The sequence below is a fragment of the Cebus imitator genome, unplaced genomic scaffold, assembly GCF_001604975.1.
Source record: "Cebus imitator isolate Cc_AM_T3 unplaced genomic scaffold, Cebus_imitator-1.0 Scaffold17, whole genome shotgun sequence".
In the NCBI taxonomy this organism is placed as follows: Eukaryota; Metazoa; Chordata; class Mammalia; order Primates; family Cebidae; genus Cebus; species Cebus imitator.
This window is the reverse complement of record NW_016107332.1, coordinates 6682668-6703680: the sequence shown is the minus strand read 5'-3', so window position 1 is coordinate 6703680 and position 21013 is coordinate 6682668. Positions and strand designations below refer to the sequence as shown.

At 37.7% G+C, this 21013-nt stretch overlaps 1 protein-coding gene and 1 pseudogene across 36 annotated transcripts in view; both read right to left on the bottom strand.

Annotated features, from left to right (window-relative positions):
• ANK2 (ankyrin 2) overlaps positions 1 to 21013 on the bottom strand; it is a 568766-nt gene that overhangs the window by 311042 nt on the left and 236711 nt on the right. The gene's annotated exons all lie outside the window — the stretch shown is intronic.
• On the bottom strand, positions 282 to 698 carry LOC108290428 (annotated as a pseudogene).

Genomic DNA, 21013 nt, shown 5'->3' with positions numbered 1-21013 from the left:
CATTTGCTGAGGAGTGATTTACTTCCAATTATGTGGTCGATTTTAGAGTAGGTGTGATGTGGTGCTGAGAAGAATGTATATTCTGTGGATTTGGGGTGGAGAGTTCTGTAAATGTCTGTTAGGTTTGCTTGGTCCAGATCTGAGTTCAAGTCCTGGATAGCCTTGCTAATTTTCTGTCTCGTTGATATGCCTAACGTTGATAGTGGAGTGTTAAAGTCTCCCACTAATATTGTGTGGGAGTCTAAGTCTCTTTGTAGGTCATTAAGAACTTGCTTTATGTATCAATTGGGAGGGAGAACTCATTTAGTCTTACAATATCAAGCCAAAGGATGAATCCGGCTCTCTATCAGAATCAGACAGAATTTAGCATCCTTATCCTTTCTGCTTCTCTCAAGATGCTTTCGAACAGCGACTGCTTTCTTAATTAAATGGTAGAGATCTTCAGAGAGATCGGGAGCAAGTCCCTTAGACTTAAGAATTCTTAAGATTTTATTGCCTGTCACAAAACGTACTTGTGCAACACCATGTGAATCTCTCAGGATCACATCGATTTGTGAAGGAGTCAGGCCCTTCTTGGCCAGTTTGTAAATCTGCTAGTTCATGTCATCAGATGTCACCTTCAGCCGCGTGGGGACACTATGGTGATAGGGCAAAGCCAACTGGGACAGGCCCTTCCTGGGAGCATGCATGCGACCCATTATGGTGGCAGTCAGGCAGCAAAAGCCTTTTTTTTTTTTTTTTTTTGAAACAGGATCTCACTCTGTTGCCCAGGCTGGAATGCAATGGTACCATCGCAGTTTACTGCAGCCTCAACCTCCAAGACTCAAGTGATCCTCCTGCCTCAGCTGCCTGAGTAGCTAGGACCACAGGTGTGCACCACCAAGCCTGGCTCATATTTGTATTTTTATAGAGACAGGGTTTTGTTATGTTTCCCAGGCTGGTCTCGCACTCCCGGGCTCAAGTAATCCTCTCGCCTCAGCCCCTCAAAATGTTGAGATTACACTGTGCCCAGCCCAATAGATTACATATGTCAGTGCTTAGAATATTAAATCCTACAATGGATACAAAATCATTTTCTAATATAATCTCCTTCAAAAAGCTTGGAGGATCCATCTAAGGTTTACTAAGCGTAGGTATTAGCCTGGTGATTGCCTTTAGTTTAGAAAATATTAATATCAAAAGAAAATAGTAAATTCCTAAGAATATAATGCCTTAGCAAGCTTGTCCAACCCTTGGCCCACAGGCCACATGCAGCTGAGGATGGATTTGAAGGCAACACAACACAAATTTGTAAACTTTCTTAAAACGTTATGAGATATTTTTGGTGATATTTTTAAGCTCATCAGCTATTGTTAGTATTAGTGTATTTTATGTGTGGCCCAAGACAATGCAGCCCAGGGAAGCCAAAAGATTGGACACCCTTGTCTTACAGCAATGTGTTTTTTGTTTTTGTTTTCTCAAAATGTAGCATTCTTAGTACCAACAACAAAATCTCCTGGAATGTTTGTTTCAATAGATTCCTGAGCCTTACCCCAAAATACTGAATCAGAATCTCAGTGGGGTCTGGAGTTTCTATTCTGAGCAACATCCGCTGATATTCCATTGCACACTAAAGTTTGAGAACAGCAGACGATTTTGTAACTAAAGTATACTAGGTTCTCGTTGCTAAGTATCACCCTAAGGGTATTTAAGCAGATAACCAAACCCAATTTGATTTGGAAAAAGGAATGTTTTAATAATTATTTGTTGATAGGCTGCCATTTCTTAGGTGAGAGGCACTGTAAGGAAATAGGCATCCATAAAATATTCTGCCACTTAACAAATCTTCTCTGAATCATTATTTACTGCTACTTGTTTATTTCAGATTAAAGAGGTAAATAATGCTTGCATCCCCAAGCTAAACCAGCTTCCTGTGTGCCTCAGGTTTCCTCTGGAATCTACGAGTTTCCAGCCCCAGGTCTTTATTTATTTTCCATCTGCTATATGCCACTGAAACCAGTGTGCAATGAGATGGCAGAGACACGGGAGATCGTAATGCATTTTCAGAGGTGATATTGAGGACATGCTTTTGAAAAGCACAGAAAACGTTACCAAGGTCTAAAATGAAAAGATGTTATCTTTTCAGACATAAAGACTGGAACTGGAGAGAACACAAGGCCACATACATTTCAGTGTATTAATCACACTTAAGTAATTTATTATAGGGGAATATATAGTGTGACAGATATAAAAAGATATGATTAGAAAAGAAAGTTAGGCTGGGCAAGGTGGCTCACGTCTGTAATCCCAGTACTTTGGGAGGCCAAGGCAGACAGATCAGAAGATCAGGGATTGAGACCATCCTGGCCAACATGGTGAAACCCCGTCTCTATTAAAAATACAAAAATTAGCTGGGTGTGGTGGTGCACACCTGTAGTCCCAGCTACTTGGGAGGCTGAGGCAAGAGAATTGCTTGAACACGGGAGGCAGAGGTTGCAGTGAGCCGAGATCACACCACTGCACTCCAGCCTGGTGACAGGGTGAAACTTGGTCTCAAAAAAAAAAAAGAGAGAGAGAGAGAAAAGATTATTGCATATCAACACTATTCATCGTTCACGGTGATAGGTAGAAATTTAATTTGTTGAAACGTGTACTTCTCTGCTTTTCTCAATTAATTACAGCTAATAACGTAATAATAATTGAGATACTAAAGTGGTGCTTCTCAGACTTTAGTGTGTATACAAAGATCTTATTAAACTGCAGGCTTTGATTCATTAGGTTTGGGGTGGAGGCCAAGATCCTGCATTAGCTTCATTTCTAACAAGTTACAGGTGATGCCAGTGCTGCTCATCTGAGGACCACACAATCAAATAGCAAGATACTAAAGTGCATTTTTAAATCTATGTCTATTCTACCATAAACATATTTTTCAACTCTGCTGTTTTAGGAATAACATTTAGTGCATGAGAAAAAAGTTGCTAAAACATCTCATTACTTCACAAACGTGTTTGAGTTCATAGCTAGCTGAAATTACAAATTCATGGTAGTGCTTTAATAATAGCAATCAATGTTCCTTCTCTCCTAGCCATGTGTTAGTCACTGGGTGTTCACGGAACTGGCCTCTTTCTTTCTCATCTTGGCCTTTGATCCTCTACCTGGATACCTATCTCTGCCGATCAAAATTTTACACATTTAAAGTCCACTTAAATATTACTTCTTTCACGGAGTTTTCTTCTGGCAGCCTCAATAAAATGTAATTTCCTCTCCTTTTAAATTATCATACTTTTCAAATAGATACATGATTTTAAAACAGTGTCCTTTGTACATCTACAAGCACTTGGCCATGTACTGCCTTTCACTTCCTTTTATATCAGCTAGTCATTCTCAAATCTAACTACACATTATGCATATGAGGAGACCTGTGAAAAAATACTTAGGCCACAGACCTCACTCCACAACAATTAAGTCAGAATTTCTGAGGTCCCATAATTTTTTTTAAGTTCCCCTAGGAATTCAAATGTGGGCCACAGTTGAGAATTTCTATCTTAGATGGTAGGTTCCCCCAGGGTTCATTTCAATTCAATCACTATTTAATGAGGGTCTTGAACACAGTCAATTAATAAATATACATCAAGTTGAATATTAAAAGTTGCCATATTTGTACACCGGGAAGAAAATGAAAGCACATCAATCAAAATATGTTATCATTCACAACACATTCTCTAATGATATATTACCAATGATCGAGCAAATCTGCCACATAAAAAAAAATTGAAATTGCTGACATTTTCCTCAACTCATCTGCCATCAAACGTTCACTCTGTAGATTAGGATTTTCCATAAGAGTGAGTCCAATTTACTTTTCCTTTTTCAGAAAAGCAGTTTTCTCCTCTCTTCAAGTTGAATGGATATTACAAATCATTAATGGAATTTTCAGCAGCAAACATACTGGAAATAATCAGCTGGCATCTAACATAGGGCATACTTTTTGCTGCTGTCAAACAAAATTAATCACAAGCTTCCAGCATGCTGTGTAGAGGCGGCCTGGGCACCATCGGATGAGGTGTTTCCGTGGCATGGAAGCCATCAATGATCAGCAGGAGAGTCAAGCTGTTTTCAGAAAATACAGCTATGGGTTGCTTCTTTCCTTTCTATTCTTTCTACTTTTTAATTTCTAAGGGAGAATCTCCTGGCAATGCACCCAGGAGATATTCTTGCCATGGAAACAAGAGAGTATGCTGTTTTAAAAGCTGACTGTAGGAAAAAAAAAAAATGCCATTCTTGCTTTGTTCTACCTCTGGTCTACAGTCTTCTGCAGAATACTCAGGAATTCTTTCTGTGTTTCAGGCTGGCATCCTAGTTCTACCTGAATCACATAGACAATCTAGGTAGATTGATTTCTCCTGGATGTACAATCCCAATGCATCTATTCTAGTGTTTTTTGTTTTTTTTTTTTTTTTTTAGTAGAAGTCTAAGTTGCGTATGTCCAGTCAATAATCAGAGCTCTTTTAGTCATTATTTTTAAAATACATTAACTGAGCAGCATTTATGTGCCAGATATTGTGCAAAACTCCAAGAATCAAAAGACACTGTCCCTTAGCCAGGCATGGTGACTCACTACTGTAATCCCAGCACTTTGGAAGGTGGAGGCAGATGGATAACCTGAGGTCAGGAGTTCAAGACCAGCCTGGCCAACATGGTGAAACCCCGTCTCTACCAAAACTACACAAACTAGCCAGGCATGGTAGCCAGCACTTGTAATCCCAGCTACTTGTGAGGCTGAGGCAGGAGAATCACTTGAACCCAGGAGGCAGAGATTACAGTGAGCTAAGATTGCACCACTGCATTCCACTCTAGGCAATGGAGAAAGCCTTCACCACAAAAACAAAATAAAACAAAAGAAAAAAACAAAACAAAACAAAAAACAACAACTAAAGACACTGTCCTTGTGACACAATCAGGAAGATAAGCAGGTCTACTAATTGCACAATATAATTGTCATACATTTTGTAATGAAAACAATTTGAGTAGGGACACTCCAATATCAAAAGTCTACGATTATAGCACCCAATAAGCTGTCTAAACATATGCAGTCTAAAAACTTGGCTGGAGAGGCAAGACAGGAAAAAAAAAAAAAGCAATTGTCTATTTTAAGGAAAAAAGTCATCAAAACAGTTGTAATAGTTTATTACACTTACATTTTGGCTGAGTATTGCATAAGGAATTGCTATTGCCCAAACAACTCTAAGAACCTCCCTACACAATTAACTGAGGTGCTCTTACACTCTGTCCCTCACCCAAACCTCTGCCTCTAAGAAAATAGCCACAGACTCCTTCCAACTTTGAGACTATCTCATGCTTAGTTTATCTGAACATCACAAAGCCCAGTGCAGCAGGAAAAGAACAGATTGGCATTTGAACTTTGTAGCATTCAAAAAAACAGTGCCCCTCTCCACCCACCATCCCAAATTCCAACTGTGTATGCTGCTCTGATTTGCTTAAGTGACTCTTTATGTCTGTGTCTCTGATTCATCCTTGCATACCTGGAGATGTCCTGGAAAGGAGCTCTGGCTTGAGGACATAACAATTGTTATAAAAACCAGGTTTTATTGTCTCCCTTTCCCATACCAGGTAGCCCTGAGGTTACCATGAAGCCAGAGTTCCATTCCTAAATCTATAGGGTAATGGCAAAAGTGCTTGCGAGAGAAACACAGACAGTGGAGGCCTGAGTTTTTAGATGAGGTTTGACTGCGTCCCCACCCAAATCTCATCTTGAATTGTAGTTCCCATAAACCCCATGTGTCGTGGGGGGACCAGGTGGAGATAATTGAATCAAGGGAGCAGTTTCCCCCATCCTGTTCTCCTGATAGTGAGCTAGTTCTCACGAGATCTGATGGTTTTATAAGGGTCTTCCCCTTTTCATGGGGCACTCCTTCTCTCTCCTGCTGCCACGTGAACAAGGATGTGTTTGCTTCCCCTTTCGCCATGATTATTAGTTTCCTGAGGCCTGCCTAGCTACTTGGAACTGTGAGTTAATTAAACCTCTTTTCTTTATAAATTACCCAGTCTCAGGTATATCTTTATTAGCAGCATGCAAAGGAACTAACATATCTAACTCAAGGTACTTGGCCCTTCTGTCTGATTTCTCTAGCCCTGTGCTGCAGATTTTAATCAAAATGGGAAAGTGTCAGGTGTACTACTAAGCCTGGATCAGACTGTAAAGCCCTTATGGCAACTAAAAGGAAGCAATGAATCCTCCTGGGGTTGAGTGTAGTGTGTAGGGAACACAACACTGCACATGATAACTTACCAAGGAAAGAATAATTCTGGCTTAAGAGGAGAAGGTGGATTTGAGTTGAGCCTCAAAAGAGAAGCAAGCATTATCTAGGCATTCTGGGTAGGTGACGCCCAAGTGAGGCACGCTACATGAAGATGTTTATGAAGCCCTGCCTGATCTCTTGATCTGAGTAGAGAACTACTACTGCGCATTTCTGTAGCGCTCTCTAACAATATGTACCATGGCTTTCATCACAGTGACTTCTAATTGCTGTTTATTATTTGGCCTACTACCCTGCCTGCTGAATGAGGTTTGAAACCTGCTGTCACACACACCAGTGCTTGTCCCTATCCTGGCTGAAAAGGCATCAGGTCTAAGCTTCTCTCTGCAAGTATGGCATGTAGGTTTTGTTTTTAATACAATGTGAAGCAATTAAATCATGTGCAGTCTATAATAGAAGCAGTCATTATTTTAGGACTATGGGATGGTTGTCATCTCAATTTAAAATGAACCCAGACATTTTTAGGGCTTTATCTTGTCTGTTACTTTGTTCTAAGTAAATCTAACCAGACATTCTTGACTCATAACTTCTCTGGGGTGTAATTTTCTCCTTTATCCGTCACAATTAACGTCATCAAGATTTGATGTTATCATGGATACTAAGGGTTTACTAAGCAACTAAACACAAGCATTTCAAATTATGCTTATTGTTTTGGGCAGAAAAGACCAAGGCAAAAATGGGATATTGATGACATATCTCATAAATTAATTTAATTAGTGTTTAAGTGTTTTCAAAAGACAGAGTGCATTTAATGGCAGCTTCGAGTAAAATTGGGGAAGTCACACAAGGGAATGAGGTTGCTGGATGTTCATTGGAAGAAAATGTAATATGGGCTGAACAAGCAGGAATAGCTGCTACCCAACAAAATAAAGAGTGTTTGGTTGGTTCCAAAGTTATGCTGATAAGACTCACAGGGCAAACTGATAGGCTATCTTCCTGTCAAACTTACCGCTTTTATGATGGACCAAAACCAGGAAATTCAAGTAAGTACATTTCTATTTGGATTCAAACTCAAGAGTTGCCATGTCTAGTCATAAGCAGAAGACAAATTTCAAAGATGGGACAATGCATTTATACTTATTAATCCCAGAATAAATTATGCCAAGTAGTTTTTGCTTAAAAAATCACCAACTACTCTCCTAATTAGGACACATAGTTTCATAATGCAAAGATTTCTTTAAATGATAAAGGTGGACAGTGTTGGAATTCTAGGAATAGATCTCAGTAGAGTTTTAAAAAAAAAAAGGCTGATCAACTTCATCTAGAAGAAGGGAAAATATGCCAAGAAACAAGAGAAATGAATGAAGGAATCTACGTGATCTCTGTGAGCAGAAAGGCTTGGAGAGGAGAGTTTATGCACCAATTCTCTGAAGCGTCCATGCAGAATCAGGAACAAAATAGGCAAGTGGTGTAAAGACTGAAATGTGGACCAACTATGGGCGAAATGGTGGGTTGAACAGGACATCCCACAGGACTTGGGATGAGGTTAACACAAGCGTTAACACAAAGGAGGATAATTCACAGCATGTTGTAAAGCGGAAAACCCCTATGACTAGAAAACAAGAAGAAAGGAAGGAATAGCTTCTTAGAGTCAAGCATGAGGAAGAGTTAACTTCGGCAGCAACACTACAGGTTGAATACAGTAATGCAGTCCTTGTGGGAGGCCAGAAGGAGGACTGAATAGGAGCTGTGTTAAAGATACAAACAGTGATTTAGAGATGTCACTGGACAGTTAGGATCTGAAAGAGCAATGACTCACATGTGCCCCTGAGGTTAAACAGAAACATTACCCTTTCATGGAAAAGTTTAGTATAAATGATGGTGAAACAAAGAGATGAGCAGCTCTTTCTTGTCCTATTTAGTTTCATTTGGTAGCAAAATACTGCATGTAAGATATCAGATAGCTGTACCAAAGGCAAAAGGCATTCTTTGACTGTTAAAAGATTGATTGCAACATGGAACTCTCATGATCTTATGCTGATCTTTTTGATTGGATTAGTCCATGCTTTCCTGAAGTACACTTCTTTCTCTCTCCACCTTCATGACGAGGGTTGCTATTACACACTGTCCACTGTAGCCTGTGCTGGAGACCTGGAAAGCAGCCTGCTCTAATTTGGCTGATTTGCTAGTTCATGCCAATAAATTTTTAAATTTTACTCTCCAGGTGGCAAGGTTGTTTTATAACAAACTGCTCACTAATTAGGGCATAAATGTTCTTTTCTTCATTTCTCTCTGACCTTGTGTGTTCTCCTCTCCTCACTGATTACCTGCCCCAGTAGCCTGTCTCTTACTGCTTCTTGTTCTACAGAATCTCTTCTGTGCTTACATCAATTTTTACTTCCAGGACTTTGATCCTCATTTCTAACTTTTGCATTCTTGCTTGCTTTTTTCTTTCTTTCTCTGTCTTTCCTTCTCTCTTTTTTGTCTTTCTCTTCCTTCCTTTCTTTCTTTCTCTCCCTCTCCTTCTCTCCCTTCCCCTCCACTCCGCTTCCCTCCTTTCCTTTCTCCTCCCCTCCCCTCCTCTCCTTTCCTCTCTTTTCTCTTTTCCTTTCCTGACAAGGTCTCACTCTGTTGCCCAGTGCAGTGGCCCTGTCATGGCTCACTGCAGCCTCAATCTCCCAGGCTCAAGCAATCCTTCCACTTCAGCTCCCTGAGTAGCTAAGACTATAGGCATGCAACAGCATGCCCAGCTAATTTTGAAAACTTTTTGTAGAGATGAGGGTCTCACTATGTTGCCCAGGCTGGTCTCAAACTCCTCCTGGGCTCAAGAGATCCTCCTGCCTCAGCCTCCCAAAGTGCTGAGATTACAGGCATGAGCCACCACGCCCAGCTCTAACATCCTTAATCTGTTCAGTCTAACATCTCTTATTTGACTTCATATATTTTTTATTTCCCTAAAGTGACAGTTTATTATCTTTATTGTCTACAATTTTTTACTCTTAGCCATGTCATTTTTCTCTCTGTAATGCAAATATACAAGCATATGGGTCATTTCTAATCATTCTCTTTATTCTTACATGATATCAACTTTACATCTGAAATCCAAAAAATACATTTAAGTGCTTCACTGGACAATTTTCTAATCAAGTACTGAAATGGTGTTACACATTTTTATTTGCTCTTCATTATATGTTTTAAAGTTGAAATCTTCCAAAGTTTGTATGGGATGCAAGTTTGTATGGCATTCACAACATATTCAATGGTACAAGCAAACAGGGGTAACATACATTTAAAGAACCTCCAAGGAACTTTGGTATCCAAATTATTTAAAATTAACAAAGTCATTATCTTCATAATTTATATCACCATTTATATGCAGCTCATCTAGTTTAGAGAAAACTAATTGTCTCAATTTTTGTGCATCTCCACAATTCTTTCGTTGTGTAGGAGAAATTCTCTCTTAAGGGCAGGAAAAACTTAAAGACTTATGTGCACATCAAGGCAATAATGATTGTTGCAAAGACATGGCAATCAGCCTCACATCTTTCCAACATTCAGGGGGAAACTAATGAGAAAGGAATAAAAATGCCATGGAGAGAGATGATATGTTTTGGCTTTCTTTGGGAATGGCTGCCCAAATGATCCCAGGAACTAGATAAATAGACTTATAACAGAAGCTTAGGAAAAATACCAGCATTCCTGAGTGGTTTCAGAAACACAGTGACTGTGTCACCAGTATTAGCAAGAGTAAGCTTGCTCCACCTACCCAGAGAGAAACATGTGACTAGTTACTTTCACCGTGGCCATGTGGCCGGGGTGAAGCCTTGGAACATTAGACAACCTTAGACTCATGCTTGGGGCCACATATGTAAACTGTAGCCTAAGAGGAACATGTCTTAAAATCTAATCCTGGCATTCATGTGTGAGGGTGAGGGAATCATATCTGGAGGCCAAAAACATGAGCTTTTTCCAGTCCTCCCAGGAGCTCTTCTATCTTCTTTGTCTCTGTTCTGAAGGCCTCTTCTTAGTTTTCTGTGTAACTATAGATGTCACTCCAAGACTCTGTCCTCTACCTATAAGGGATTTCATTACTCATGATTTCAACCTCATTATGCTGATGGTTCCTAAAGCTCTATCTGTCCTGACCTTCCTCCCAAGTGTTACACATCAAATGCTTGCTGGACTTTTCCATCAGGAACTTCAGGACCTACATGTGAAAATCTGAACCCAGTATCTTCCCCTCTACATGCTCCTGCTTTACCATTAGCTAGGCAGTTGCAAGTACCACCAGCCACCAAATCACCAGTGCTACACACCCAGGGGACATCTTGGATTCTTGTTTCCCCTGCACCCCTCCATTTCACTCCCATGTCTACTCAGTTGGGTAAGCAGACTAATTTCCCTTTTCTCCCTACACATACTACTACATTTTAGTTCATTTTCATATCACGTCTCCCCAGCACTACAGGTCCCTGGGTAAAACCTGTCTCCAGACTTTCTCATTCTCTGCAGTCTCCAGAGGAAAAAAAAAAAATCTCGCCATGTTTTCCCACCTTTTGAAGACCTTCAAAGTTCATTCTGACTACATAGCATAAAGTCCACACTCATAAACAAGAGATACAGTCATCTTACTCCTGCTGATGGCTTCAGCATCATTTCTTACCTGTCCTGCTTGTTTTTCACTTCGTAAGCCAGCAACAAAAAACTCACATAATGTTTGATATGGCCAAGCCCTATTCTAAGCACTTTATGTATATTAGCTCACAATTGTAACAGAAACCCTCTTAGGAGGTCCTGTAATTATTTCGGTGTTTACAGATGAGGAAGCTGAGGCACAGAGAAGCTCCGTCACTTGCCCAAAATCACACGCCTTGCATAGAGCAGAGCAGGTGGTCTCGTTCCAGAGTTCAAGCTCTACTCAGTTTGCCCTTCTTCATTGGGTGTGCAGGGCTGCTTTTACTACCCATGATGTGGCTTAGACTCCACCTTCTCTCAGAAGTACTTCTGTTACACCTGTGCCTGGCTCATTCCTATTTATTCTTTAAAGCTCAACTCAGTCATCGTAGCTTGCAGGAGTTCTTGCCTAGCCTCTTCTGTGCTCTTATGACAAGCTATGTATATTTCTATATTGCAGTTCTCATCTCATATAAAAATCATCTATTTATGTGTTTGTTTGCCCTTATAAACCGTGAACTTCTTGATACCAAGGAATATGTCTCTGTCATTTTTGTATCTTGTATTTGGCATGGTGTCCAGTCATTAAAAGTCATTCAATAAATGTGCTAAAATGAATAAATACATGGGTGAGTGAAAGGCACCCCATCAGTAACCCTTTGTAATAAGAGTGCCATAGTAATTGAACTTCAACCACTTACAGAATGAGTCCAGCCCTTGCAGGTCAGCCTGCAAAAACTTAAGAAGCCTAAGAGCATGCTCATATTCATGCCTGTGTGTTTTAGGGGGTTGGGGAAGGGAGGCAGGTACCTGAATCAAGGTAGAAGAGACTGAAAAATAAAGCTACACACACACTGTCAAACCAAGCACCTTTATAGGACATTTGTGTTAATGGCTCAACAAACCCAAATATTGTTTCCTCATAATATTTTGATTGCAACTACCTTTTGTTTTGTTTTGTAGTTCTAATTAAGGGTGGCCTTAAAGTATTACAAAATATATATCTGAACCAGGTGAAGCCGTCTAATTTCCTGGGGACACCAGAGTAGAGACTATAGTAAAATAGTACCCCTTCTACAAATCATAGCTGAATGAGAGGCCTAGTTTGGGAGCACCGGTATGACAAGTTCTCATGAAGCAATTGATTAGTAAATACTGGGAAATTGGCTTTTGTGTAATAACCTTGTAGATAGAAACTCAGTACCCCATTTGGTGTTAGAAACATGGCTTGTGCTCACTGCCACGTTAACCACAAATCTCCTTCATGCAGCAGATCAGGGGCATTTCTAAAGCTGTACCTCTCTCAAAATCAACACTTAAATTCTGTCTCCCATTGCTAGATTTTGACTGCTCTTTAAGATGACCTGTAAGAAATAGGAAAGTCACTGTTCTAGGAATCAAATGGTATGAGTTCTGGGCCCATGTCTGCCACTATCTCTCTACATGATTCTGGCCAAGGTGCTTGACTTCTTTGGGTCTCCATTTCCTTATATAGAATAAGACAGATAGATTTGGAAATGTCAAGCTACTTTCAGCTCTAAAAGTTTATGCTCTAAAACATAAAATTAGCATGAATCACACATTAAAGTCACTTGCATGCATACACACATATACACGAGACAGCACTCACATATATATTGATTTTGCAATAACAAAAATATTTATTATACACATATAGGTGATATCTATATGTTCCTGTAGAATTTGAGAGGTGCTGTATTTGTTTAAATTTCAATTCTAACATTTTTGTTAGAAGTTTCTCAGAATTTTCTAACAAGAAAATTAACTGTCATTTCATGACAAAGATCTTAAAATGAATGTTAAAATTTACTTCACAAAGAACTACATAGGCCACAAAGCATACCACCACAAATTAAGCTCTGAGAGTGAGGTGGATAAGTGGGGCTAGCAGGTGGGGAGGGAAGGGGATTTCATGGGAAAACAAAAGGTGGCTATGTGCACTGTGGAATGCATAGCCCCTCCTCCTTAATCCTGGCTGAATCCTGACTGGCACCACCTGCTGTTATGTGTATGCTCACAGAACAATTGGCACCTGCATATGGTAAATACGATTAAAAGAGACACAAAAACCTATCATCATGGTAAGTCACTCAGAGTGCTCTTGGGAGAGCTTAGTCTACACAGAGATGATGAGGTAGGTGGAAGGGATCTTTTTCTGCTCTTAAACTTGAAGCAAAATGTATTTATGCTATATTTTAAAGGGCTTCATATTTATAAAAACTAATAAGACAAAATTTCTCTATCAGTGCTAGAGATCTTTAACACATGTAAACAATCCAGCAATTAAATTGGACTGTATCACTAAAATTTCTAAAAATGGCTTCCACTGGGAGGAAAGTGATTTTTACATATCAATTAAAAAACAAAACAAAACAAAACAAAAAAAACAAATCTGTTCTTTTATGTTTATGGACAAATCAAATTTCAGTTTCATGTTTTAGGTCAACTCAAAAATAAAATATTATTTTAAAATCAGTTTTCCCCAAATAACGTGGGATTTGAGACACCAAATGAGAAATGAAACAGCAAAGTATTTTTCCCATTGCAATCTAAATAAATTCTAATTTATTTAGTTGGAAATTAGCAAGAATTTATACAAAGTCTACTAAAAATAGTCCTGAGATCTATTTTCAGCCTCACTTCTAAATTCACACTAAAAGTTCAGTTTCATTATTTTAGAATTTAAAAATGTATTTGTATGAGATAAAATAACATTTTTCATAATTCAGCTCTTTGAATTTCACATTCGCTGTTAATTCTCAAGCATTTTTCAAATATATATAAAGTATAAAAATACCTACCTATAACTGCCAGCAGACTAAGATAATCTGTTACTATTATCATGGATGAATATTACTATTTATCAGCTTATTTGGTTTCTGTCTTCTCCCAACTGAGAAAATGGCCACATAAAATATATGAAATGTTTTCTGATTGTGGCAAAAAGCAATTCTTTTTATAAGGGAAAGGGCAAATGCACATCCTTAAAGAAATGCAAACCTTGACCAGACACAGAGAAAAAAGCAAACCCAAGAAGTACTATATGTTTTCTGAAAAAGCAATGCTGAAATCTATCTTTCCAAGAATCTCCTATTTTAATAATGATTGTTATCAAATGTTCTCTTGTTCACAATGCTGGCTGCAGGTATGATTTGAGAGCTCTTAATAAACAATAACCAAATGCTATCATTTAAGACACATAACAAATTTGGTGGTAACTTTTTCCATTATTTAGCAACATCCAAAGATAATATTGGGCTCAAATACATACACACTCATATGAATATATATTTTACTGGATATATATTCAATTTAAAAATTTTAGATTCCAAGTAGATATTACACTGTGGAACATGAATTTTTAGTCAGCTATAACACAGACACTTGTCATCTGTCACCTAAATTGATATTAGCACCTCATTTCCTCAAGGTCATTTTAGGGTCAGCAGGCATAATTCCTTGTCATCATGATAGGCCTAGGGAAAATAATCAAATTAGTACAGTAATGTAGACAGAAAAGGCAACATATTAATCCTATTATTAAATATCAGAGCCACATAGCCTTAAATTATTGGACAAATAGTCAATAAATATTTACTAGACAGTTGTCCTTGAAAAGATGTAAGGGATCATTCTCACATAAAATAAACATTCAGTATACTGAAAGATGTAACCAGCCATATCTGCCTAAGTATTAATCACTCTGGTTATGTAATTATTAGTGTCAAAAATGTTCTAAGAGGTCCATGTGGAACCATATATTTTTAGTGTATTGAATTATTCAAAACTGTTTACTTCTGCAATTCATAAAGTATATAATAACCTCTACCTAAAACCTGGCTCTTCTGGATGGTACAAAATAGTACAGAAAATATCTTATATAAATATACCATAAAAGTGTGATATGTAGTCATACAGAAACATACAAAGAGCTAGAGAGCCAGACAATTTAAGAATTTAATGACATCCAAATTCATTGTTCATTGGTCTCCTTGAAATAAACTTGAGAAACCAATTCAAACAGTAAAAATTCTAAAATGCACATTAATATTTCTTTCATTTTAAAATATCAAATTGAAACATACATGATATTGGAATTATAAATTAGGCCATATCATGATGGTCTCCACATGACCTTTGACACCTGAGTTGGAACAAAAAACTGCCATCATAGATCCTGTCATACAAAGATAAAAATAGTCAAATCTATCCTCGGAAGAAAGAAGCCTGTTTGAATGTTTGAAAATTTAATTTATGGCTTCTAAACTAATAATCATGCTTTAAGACAAGAATCCAAAACCTGTACAGGGGATGGCATTAGGTTTTTAGAATGAGGATAATTTATTGTAAAACTTCTATGGCAAGAGCAATATTATTTTTATAGTTGTTTTTAATTTTTTTTTTAATTTTTAATTTGTGTGGGTACATAGTAGGTGTATATGTTTATGGGTTACATGAGATATTTTGATACAGGTATACAATGTGTAATTATCACATCTGGGTAAACGGGGTATCCATCATCTCAAGCATTTATCCTTTGTGCTGTGAACAATCTAATTATACTCTTTCAGTTACTTTTAACTGTATAATTAAATTAATTTTTACTACAGTCATTCTGTTTTACTAGCTAATACTACATCCTATTCATTCTTTTTAACTATTTTTTGTGCCCATTAAACAACAGCAGTATTGTTGAAGATACTTCAAATATTGGACAAATAGTCAATAAATGTTCACTAGACAGCTGTGCTTGAAAAGATGCAAGGGATCATTCTCACATACAATAAACATTCAGTATACTGAAAGACATAGCCAGCCATATCTGCCTAAGTATTATTCACTCTTGTGATGTAATTATTTGTGTCAAAAATGTACAAAACTGCAAATATAAATTGGAATATGGTTATCGCAGTTTATCTTTTTTAAAAGAAACCCCAAAGTTTGTAAGTTATTTCCAAGAGTCTGATATCTAAAACTCACAATAATTTGTTTGTGTGTATGTGTGTATGTAATTTTTAAAATGTATTGACTTGTTATATAAGCAACCTACAAAAAGTATCTCCTGATAGCCTTTTTGAAAAGAAAAATGAATTGCTCTGCAAAGGAAAACATACTTCCTTTAGCTAATATTCTCTTCATTTGGACAAAGTATAAATAAAGTTTACCAAAATAGTCATCCCTTAAAGCTGTTACTGTAAGAAAGCAATTGGGGAAGAACTTTAGTATTCCACTGGATGGGGACCAGTGATTCAGAAAATTATTCCAACAGTAATTTTTTATCTGTCAAGTCATTTTGTTACAGTAAGTTTAAGTTCCCCAACCACACATAACCTGTTGCCGGAGATCAAGAGCTATCTTCAGAAATCAAACATGGAAGGCACTTGGGACAGGGTCATCTGTAAGAGATATCAAGATTCCAGATGGAATAGACGTCCTACCCATTCAAAAAATAGTTTAATGCACAAGTTTCTAGATGGGCCAGTAAATAAATGCCCGATTGCCCCAAGTAATAGGCCAATCAGTCCTACTGGTTCTTTAACAACTGGAAAGAGGTCCCTGCTGTGTAATGAGATTATGGAGCACATGATAGATTAGTGACCTTTTGAATTAGGACAAGCAACATGAAATCACTAACAAATTCCTCCTTATATTAGAGAGGCTATGCAAAGGGTGTCAGCCATTTGACAAATACAGTTGAAGTGCAGATGGAAATACCAACTATAAAGCTTCATTCTTCAGTGTTCCAGAGCTGAGTCTGAGAATTCACATCTGGCTTGAAAATTTTGAAAGCTAATAATCTTAGTCAACAACTATATAAAACAACTTTTCCAATTTGGGTTTATACTTCTGTTTTAAACCATATTTGGGAAAAAAAAAATTAGCTTTTTAGATTTATTGACCAATTGACCAATCAGCAAAGGCATGAGTGAAACAAGTTTGGGAAATAAACAAAACCTCTATTTCTTTAATTCTTAATCCTATTTTAATTGTGTAAAACATTGTTGCATTCACATAGCACAGGGATTTGGAGATAAGCAGAGAGGTCAGTTTGACCTGGGTTAGCTCATTTAGGAGCTATGTAGATTCAGTCAGGGAAAGGTCTTTTTAAACCCCTCTGGATATCAGTCTCATCTTTAATATGGAATCATAAACTATCTACCCATCAGGTTATTGTGAAGATAAAATTAGATAATCTATGCAGAACTCTATGTAAACTAGCATGTGTATATACTAATCTCTCAATGAATATTAACTACTCATTATTATTATTATTATTGAAAATGCTGTTCCAATGGGATGAACTATTTTTTCTAATGAAGAATTTTTCTATAAATAAATTGTTCCATTTACTTAACAAAACATGATTTGTTCAAACAGGTTTGGTTGAGGTAGACTTCATCACAATGCCACAGAAGACCCTTATTTGACTATCATTAGTATCATTTCCCCTCATATGACCTTCTAAAAATGACCAGAATTCCTTCACACATTAGGAGATAAGTAAATCATAGTGTGTTTGGTAATGCAGATGGATGTGCACACACGTGGCAGTACTCTCCTGTGCTGTGTCTGATCAGCCACTCTCTTCAGTCAAGTATGAAGTGTATGCCTTTGATACCAAATGAAGATAACTGGCTTTTATGGGATAGTGGTGGCAAGATTAGCACTATGCCCTAAATAGCTAAGCATTCAAACCAAGACCCAGTTACCACTCATCCCCAAACCTCAGTATATAGACTTATTCTGAGTCTTGGAGTATAGCAATGTGTTACTCATGAACATTTTATCAATGCTATTTATATACTCTTCTTAGAGTAATCTAAAATTATGGAAACAAATGGCTAATTCACATTAAGGCTTTTTGTGGTCCCTACTATGAATCATAGGCTGTGTGGAAAGTGTTGCCAATGTCTGAATTCTCAATGTACAGTCTCTGTACTTTGAGTACAAAGTATTGGGACAGAGGAATGACCTATAACAATGCCATATGTACCATGATGAAACTCTTTCCTTTTCACACTGAAAAGAACTGATGTTTATAGGCTATTTATACAGTCTCTTTCGAATACCTTTTCTACACAAATGATAATATGTGGTAGGTCATGCCAAGACTAAATCACATAGACAATTATTAAACATATGTGCTATAGTACATGGCAACAACGTACACATAGATCAAATTCATATGTAGAGCTAGTCTTCTGAATTTGACCGACTTCACAGAACACTGAAATTATTTACTGCATCGACTTTATAGAACGTACCACACAAGAATGCCAGGTTGTACACAATCTAATAAAAGCTTAACTAAATGGGAGAACATTAAAGCAGACTGCTGTAATCTGAATGTTTGTGTCCTCCTCAAAATTCCTAAATTGAAACTTAATCACCAATGCAATGGCTTTAGGAGGTAGGGCCTTTGGAAGGTGATTTGGCCATGAGGACAGAGTCTTCATGAATGGAATTAGTGCCCATATAAAAGACACCCCAGAAGACTGCCTTGCCTTTTCCACCATGTGAAGACACAGAGAGAAGGCGTCATCTGTGAACCAGTAAATGGGCCTACACCACACACCAAATCAACAGATGTCTTGATCTTTAACTTCCTAGCCTCCAGAACTATGAAAAATAAATTTTGTTGTTTTTAAATGACTCACTCTAAGGTATTTTGTTACATCAGTCCAAAAGTAAGGCAGACATTCATGTTAATTTAACAGTAGCACGAATATCTCTAGCAGTTCTAATGGCATTTCTAAACTACTAAATAATGGAAAGTATCTATACTTATTCTAATTGTTTTCCTTCCTGATTCTCACTTTAAATTATTGGCCATTGGGTGTATTGCACCCCTCTGTACCCACAAGACAGTGCTATGGAATAAGAGAGAAAGGCATCACACCACCATATACTCTGAATTCTGGGCAAGGATTTAGAACCTCTGAAAAAGGGATTCTTTAAAGATAAGCATTATACAAATCAAAACTACATTGAGATAGCATCTCACGCCAGTTAGAATGGCGATCATTAAAAAATCTGGAGACAACAGATGCTGGAGAGGATGTGGAGAAATAGGAACACTTTTACACTGTTGGTGGGAGTGTAAATTAGTTCAACCATTGTGGAAGACAGTGTGGAGATTCCTCAAGGACCTAGAAATAGAAATTCCATTTGACCCATTAATCCCATTATTGGGTATATATCCAAAGGATTACAAATCGTTCTACTATAAGGACACGTGCACACGAATGTTCATTGCAGCACTGTTTACAATAGCAAAGACCTGGAACCAACCCAAATGCCCATCGACGATAGACTGGATAGGGAAAATGTGGCACATATACACCATGGAATATTATGCAGCCATCAAAAACGATGAATTTGGGTCCTTTGTAGGGACATGGATGAAACTGGAAACCATCATTCTCAGCAAACTGACAGAAGAGCAGAAGATCAAACACCACATGTTCTCACTCATAGGCGGGTGTTGAACAATGAGAACACATGGACACAGGGAGGGGGGCACTACACACTGGGGTCAGTTGGGGGGAAATAGGGGAGGGACGGTGGGGAGTGGGGAGCTGGGGAGAGATAGCAAGGGGAGAAATGCCAGATGTAGGTGTTGGGGAGGAAGGCAGCAAATCACACTGCCATGTGTGTACCTATGCAACAATTTTGCATGTTCTTCACATGTACCCCAAAATCTTAAATGCAATAAAATAAATAAATGGGGAAAACAAACAAAAAAAATTTAGAACACACACACACACACACACACAAAGCATTATACAAAAGAAGGATCAAAATCTTGACACAGAGAATACTAAATTTCCCATATGTAATTCTCATAATGTTTTGAATTTCTTTGTTTTCAGATTTTTTTTAACTATAATACCTCCCACCTAACTTGGGCTTAATTTGCCACATACAAATACTTATTGTTAAGAATATTGTCAAAGATTAGAATTACAGTAACCATTATATTATTACATTAAAATACTTATAAAAAGGTACCGCTTACTAGCACTGGGTGAAACATTCTAGTATGGTTCACAATTTCTTTTTAATATTTTCCTATTTTTAGTATTAACACAGACCCTAACATTTAGCTCTGTTTCTATAGTTTTACTTCTAAAACACCTCTTTACTTCTTTCTCTTTAACCATGTGTGTCTTTGAAGTGACAGTGGCCATAATTATTCTTATTTTATAAGCAGAAAGTGAAAGGTGGCCAGAAGTGAAATGATTGGTCATGAGTCACTCTAGCCAGTTAATATGGGCAAAGAAGACTGCACAGAAGCCAGTGGCCAGGTCAGGAAATGGAAAAGAGGGGAACGTCTTGATATACCTGAGGCTGTCGCATCCAGATTGCATGTATATCCCCTTCTTTATACTCACACATTAGCCATAACTTAGGGCTCTGCTGTACTGTTCACCTACTCATAGGGTTTACTCTTTTAACAAAATTATACTGATCTCTTGCCCTTCTCCAGACTCCTGTAAAGTTTCTTCTTGGCAATGCACAACATTTCACTTATAATTTGTGTGAGTATACCTATAATATTTCTCTAAATTGTTCATTACTTTTTTCTTGGATAGAAATGTCTGCTCAGATTGTGAATCCCATGTAAGCATCAATCAATGTCTTTCAGCCTACCCATGCCATAGCACCTAACACAGGGCTATACACCCAGCAAACCAACACCAATTGTCAAATTGGGGAAGCTTTCCTATGTGTTCATAAGAAACACCTAAATTAAACTGAGTAAAACAAGCTGATTCTTAGAAACTGAAGCTCATTAAGCAAATGCTAGAAATCAAGGTCTTTGTCTTAATGAGTACAAACACAAATTAGTGTGTGGAAGGAGATGATAGTTGTCTGCGAGTTAACAGAAAAACATGAATAAAAACCAGGTCTCATGACTAAGAAGATGCTCACCCTCTAGACTGTGGTATATTATTAACTAGAACATATTTTCCCATCTCCCTGCAGCTTTTTAAAAATGACCCTCCCTACAGGCAGAGACATAGGCATGAACTTCAAAGAAAAATTAATACCCCATC